This window comes from Oncorhynchus tshawytscha, linkage group LG08 (genome assembly GCF_018296145.1).
Source record: "Oncorhynchus tshawytscha isolate Ot180627B linkage group LG08, Otsh_v2.0, whole genome shotgun sequence".
In the NCBI taxonomy this organism is placed as follows: Eukaryota; Metazoa; Chordata; class Actinopteri; order Salmoniformes; family Salmonidae; genus Oncorhynchus; species Oncorhynchus tshawytscha.
The window spans coordinates 51,421,180-51,427,767 of NC_056436.1; positions in this window are offsets into that span (position 1 = coordinate 51,421,180).

Here is a 6,588-nt window from a genome sequence, read left to right on the forward strand (position 1 = left end):
TCGCAGTACTTCCAACCGGCCTCACAACCGCAGACCACGTGTAACCACGCCAGCCCAGGACCTCCACATCCAGCTCTTTTACCAGCAGGATTGTCTGAGATCAGCTATGGGTCTTACTTCCGTCAAGATGTTTAAGGACATAATTAAGAAGAGTGACAGTTGCATCTTTCACCCCTGTCCTGACTGCAATGGGTCTAATGGGTCCTGAACCTTGGCCATAATCTCACCCTTAACAATATGTTCAAATGTGTTCATGGTCAGTGAGGAAAGGGCTACATGCAACAATTTCAGGTTTCTGGTCCACTCCCCTACTTTTTTTTAGGTGTCTGTGACCAACAGATGCATATCTGTATTCCCAGCCATGTGAAATCCATAGATTAGGACCTAATACATTTCTTTCAATTTACTGATTTCCATATATGAACTGTAAGTCAGTAAAATCTTTTAAATAGTTTGTTACATTTATATTTTTGTTATTTTACATTTATATGTTTCTTAAGGGTAGCTTAACTTGTTGTAGTGTGAAGTAATTGGTAGCTTGGTAAACTATATTTTCAGAATAGCTCTCCCCAACACTGGTAATTGTGGACAAATCAATTGCATATAAAGCGAGTAACAATCAGAGAGTATAAATACTGAAATTAACTGTAGTTAAATGAAGGAAATGTATTAGAAACAAATGTCGAGTGACATTTGAGTGAGAGATGACGACTGATGCAAATATATTTTTTTCTTCTTGCATTTATGTTAGATATTACATTTAAGGAATAGGGTACCTTCAGAAATAATTAACACAAATTTTTGATATTTTTCCACATTTTGCTGTGTTAAAAAGTGGGATTCAAATGTATTTAATTTTTTTTTTGTCAACGATCTACAAAAAATACTCTACTGTCAATACATGTTAGAATCACCTTGGCAGCAATTACAGCTCTTTCTGGATAGGTCTCTAAGAGCTTTGCAAACCTGGATTGTACAATATTTACCCATTATTCTTTAAAAAATGATTCACGCGCTGTCAAGTTAGTTGTTGATTATTGCTGACTGGCATTTTCAAGTCTTACCGTAGGAACATTTAATGTAATCTTGGTTAGCAACTCAATTGTATATTTGACCTTGTGTATTAGTTAATTGTCCTGCTGAATGGTGAATTAATCTCCCAGTGTCTGTTGGAAAGCAGACTGAACCAAGTCCTCCTCGTAGATTTTGCCTGTTCTTAGCTTTTTTCCATTTATTTGTATTCTAAAAAACTCCTTCCCGATGACAAGCATTCCCATAACATGATGCAGCCACCACCATGCTTGAAAATATGAAGAGCAGTACTCAGTGATGTGTTGTGTTGGATTTGCCCTCAACATAACGCTTTGTATTCAGGACAAAAATAAAAATTTTGCAGTATAACTTTATTGCCTTATTGCAAACAGGATGCATGTTTTGGATTTTTTAAAATTCTGTACAGGCTATACTTCTTTTCACTCTGTAATTTATGTTAGTAAGGGTTCCAGAGTGGCACAGCGGTCTAAGACACTGCATCACAGTGATAGAGGTGTTACTACAAACCCTGGTTTGATTCCAGGCTGTATCACAACTGCCCGTGATTGGGAGTCCCATAGAGTGGCACACAATTGGCCCCGCATCATCTGGGTTTGGGTTTGGCCGGGGTAGGCTGTCATTGTAAATAAGAATGTGTTCTTAAATGACGTGTCTAGTTAAATAAAGGTTAAATACAGGTTTTAAATAAATAGTGTTGTGGAGTAGATCCATCCTCAGTTTTCTCCTATCACAGCCTTTAGCTTCATGGTGAAGTCTCTGAGTGGTTTCCTTCCTCTCTGGCAACTGAGTTAGGAATGACACCTGTATCTTTGTAGTGACTGGGTGTATTGATACACCATCCAAAGTGTAATTAATAACTGGACCATGCTCAAATGAATATTCAATATACTTTTTTTACCCATCTACAAATAGGTGCCCTTCTTTGCGAACCACTGGAAAATCTCCCTGGTCTTTGTGGTTGAATCTGTGCTTGAAATTCATTGCTCGACTGAGGGAACTTAAAGATAATTGTATGTGTGGTGTACAGAGATGGGGTAGTCATTTAGAAATCCTGTTAAACTCTGTTATGCAACTTTTTATGTGACTTGTTAAGCACATTTTTACTCCTGAACTTAGGCTTGCCATAAGAAAGGGGTTCAATACTGCTTGACTGAAGACATTTCAGATTTCAGTTTTTATTCATTTGTAATCATTTATAAAAACAATTCCACTTTGACATTTGGGGTATTGTGTGTAGATCAGTGACACAAAATCACAATTTAATACATTTTACTGATCTTTAACACAACAAAATGTGGAAAAAGTCAAGAGGTGTGAATACTTTCTGAAGGCACTTTACCGGCTTGCCCTACCTGATATAGTGCCAGTCCCCAGCTAGCTAACCCAGGGACATCCATGTTTCTCACATTGCTTTATGTCATATACATGTCACACTATGATGTTCAAAGCCATTCCAAGGAGTTTCGTAGCCTAGCTTCAGTTTCCACCCTGTCCGTTTAGGTTTTCCGTATTGATCCGTGGTGATTAGGCAAGCCCGTGCCTCATCACAGATCGCCCATTCCCACTGAAACACTTCCCTTCACCCAGCTGATAAGCCCCAGCTAGTTTTTCCTGACAGACAAAATTTGCATTCCTCTCGAACTCGGTGAGACTGATACATTACATTAATAGTCTCCTTTACACGATCCCTATAATAAAATTTGCCAGGAGAATACATATCTCGGTGGGCGAAACGAGGTGGCTGGAAGTGCCTTAAATGATCTATTGTCAAGCCCTTCATCTTCCAGTGCATTGCCACATGGGTGGAACTCTCCCCTCCCCTCCCCTCCCCTCCCGGTGTCAAATGTAGTATTTTAATCATGTTCCAGGCCTGGGCACTAGTAATGCCTCACTTCTCTGTCCATCCCGCGTCAGGGCTGATGACTGATCGAGGCCACCATGTGTGCTGTGCTTTGTGCCAGACCTGAATACTCATACATTTCACCCAACGGTCCCCTCTCTGCCTTCAATTCCCACGCTTTAACACTCACTGGTTTTCTATTTCTCTGAATGTCTGAATGGAATCAACAGCATTCAGTGGATCTTTTCTGCATTGATTGGGTGTAAGGGTTGATTGGGGTCGGTTGACATCAACAAAGAAATGAATTGGTTCCTACTTAATTGAAAACCAACTAATCAATGTGCATATTGATTGATCAATTTCTGCAGTATAACATCCTCAGTTGTGTGCAAAATTCGTAGTCAGTGTGTGTGCATGTGTGCGTGTCTGTGTGTCTGTGTGTGTCTGTGTAGTGTCTAACCTACTAAATAGATCGATAGTCAACAGGGTGCACCCATTGGCATCTTAACTGGCTGTGTGAACACTCCCCTTAGCTTGCCCCGTGTCAAACTCATAGTAGAGACTCACTGGGATGTTGGAAGGATATGACACGTATCAGCCAGAGCCCTGTGTATGTGATAAGATGGTGGCGGCATCACACCTTGTATCCTTTGGGCCCCATTGTCATGCTGAGCCTGCTGTTATTTAGTCGGGCATGACACCAGGGCCGCGCTAGGTGAGTGAACACACATCAATGACAGGGGGATGCACACACAGCCACCTTTTCGCCTCGGAGATGCACTGGAGTGATGCTGCAAGAGATAAAGAAGCCAAGCATCCGTCTACAGCCAACCACATTCCACCCGTCTGCTCTTTGTTTACACTACATGTTTTTAAGATGGCGGCAAATGGATTCTCCTCAAGGGTCAGATTATTGCATCTATTATACTTTTTATATCAACAAGCATTGTTTTAGATTGTAGACAAATTCAATACGGGCATTAACAGGCACTAGGTCTCCCTTGGGAAAGGGTTCTTCTGAGCTCAATGGGTCTTCCTGGTTAAATAAAAGTGAACTAAAACAGTATGCCTTTTGATAACACTATATTCACAAAATGGCAACAAGAGAGCACATATAATAACCAAAAGCCGAGTCGGGAGAAGAGGAGAGGACACAGTCGCAGCGTGCATTAAAGACTCAAGAAATCACAACTAAACCGCATACCTCTCCCCTCCCATCATCCTGGCTAATGTGCAAATCACTCAGACGTAAAACAGACGAACTTGCAAGCCAATGTTAAGTGATTATCCGATTACAGAAATGCCTGCATTCTGGCCTTCACTGAGTCGTGGCTGAAAGAGCAGGACCGGGACGCTGATTTAGAAATCGACGGCTTTTGGGTGCCTGTACGTCAAGGCTGTGATGCAAAAACGATGGGCAAAGGCACAAGGCGGAGGGGTCTGCCTCTACGTGCTCATACGTGAGAGTCTGTGTGACCCAGATATTGAACTTTTACTCTCACTTCAGCCCTTTTGCTTACCACAGGAGTTCCCCCCCAAATCTCCGTCACATGCATCCTAGAGCTAACGTGGACAAGACGACGGACACCATCTCCCGGACCGTGCGACAGTTACAGAGCATCTCCCCCCCTGATGCTCCGCATCTTGTTCTGGGTGACAATAATCGCTGTTCACTGAAAAAGTCTCACACTCACATCTACCAATACGTCACTTGTCCTGCAAGACATGGTCAAGTGTTGGATTTGCGTTGTCGGACAGTAGAGGGGGTGAAGAAATCCATCGTCTGAGGTCCAATAGGCTCGTCTGACCATAATTCTGTTTACGTCATTCCCACAGACAAACCTGTCCTGAAGAGAGGCCTCATCAAAGTGAAGACACGTTCTGTTGTGGATGGCTGAGTCATCGAAACGTACACAGAACAGAACTGTTTTGATAAAACTGACTCGGCCATGTTTTACTTGCTCCTGCACCGACCTGGATTCATTGACTGGCACTGTGACCAGTTCTGTTTCATTCTGTGAGAATTAGGTGACACCCCCAGAAATCGTGCAAAAGCTTCCCAAATAACAAACCTTGGGTAGCCAAATCACTCAAAACTCTACCATGAAAAATATCCCTTTTCACCAGGGTGACGTCTGCCAGCGTAGGGGAGCACATAAAATGCGTAAAGAGGGAGGTTAAACGGGTTAAGTTGAAGTAGAAAGACAAGGTGGAGGCTGAACTGAGTAGAGGCAACTCCTGTTCTACTTGGAGGGGATGAAATCGACGGTTGAATTGCAGTTTAGAGCTGGGAAGATAATTAATAAACCAATGACAACTTTTACCTACGGTTTGACACCCATTTTTTTAATGATGAATTAACTGGTTTAAGGGAGTGTCTCTGAATGTAATATTCATATTGGTCATGAGAATGTTTTTAAAATATTCCGCCACATCAAAGACAAAAAGAGCCCTGGCCCTGATGATGTTGGAGGCAGAGTGTTAAAAACTCACTGGCATATTTTCCTCCATCTTCCAGCTGTCACTGCAACAGCAAAGGATACTGTACTGAATCAAAATATAAACGCAAAGTGTAAAATGTTGGTCCCATGTTTCATGTCATGAGATCCCATACATTTTCCATACGCTCAAAAAAATGTATTTCTCTCAAATGTTGTGCACAAATTTGTTTACAACCCTGTTAGTGAGCTTTATCCTTTGCCAAGATAATGTGTCCACCTAACAGGTGTGGCATATCAAGAAGCTGATAAAACAGCATGCTCATTACACAAGTGCACTTTGTGCTGGGGACACTAAAAGGCCCCTCTAACATGTGCAGTTTTGTCACACAAAGACGTCTCAAGTTTTGAGGGAGGTCGGAATTGGCATGCTGAATGCAGGAATGTCCACCATAGCTGTTGCCAGAGAATGTAATATTAATTTCTATACCATAAGCCGATACCAACGTTTTAGAGAATTTGGCAGTACGACCAACCGGCCTCACCACCGCAGACCATGTTTAACCGCGCCAGCCCAGGACCTTCACATCTGGCTCCTTCACCTGCGGGATCGTCTGAGACCAACCACCTGGACAGCTGATGAAACTGAGGAGTATTTCTGTCTATAATAATGTCCTTTTGTGGGGAAAAACTCACTCTGATTGGTTGGCTCCCCAGTGGGTGGGCGTGGCTCCCAAGTGGGTGGGACTGGTAGGGGATAAGGGATAGGCCCACTGCGCCCCTGCCCAGTCATGTGAAATCCATTAGATTAGGATCTAATGAATTCATTTAAATTGACCGATTTCCTTATATGAACTGTAACTCAGTAAAATTGTTGAAGTTGTTGCATGTAGCCCTTTCCTCACTGACCTTGAACACCTTTGAACATTGTTAAGGGTGAGATTATGGCCAAGGTTCAGGACCAGTTAGACCCATCGCAGTTTGCTTAAAGGGTCAGGACAGGGGCGGAAGGTGCAACTATCACTATTCTTAATTATGTCCTTAATCATCTTGAGGGTAGTAAGACCCATGGCTGACTGCTATTTGTTGACTTCTCTTCAGCTTTTAATTGTATACAACCATGTCTTAGCAGAGAGGCTGTTGTCCAATTCAGATCATGACTTTAACATGGTCAGCTGGTTTTAAACCTCAAAAGGGTGAGAGTCAACAGTTCCCGACCCGGCACACTATATTCCTTCACTGGTTCACCACAAGAGT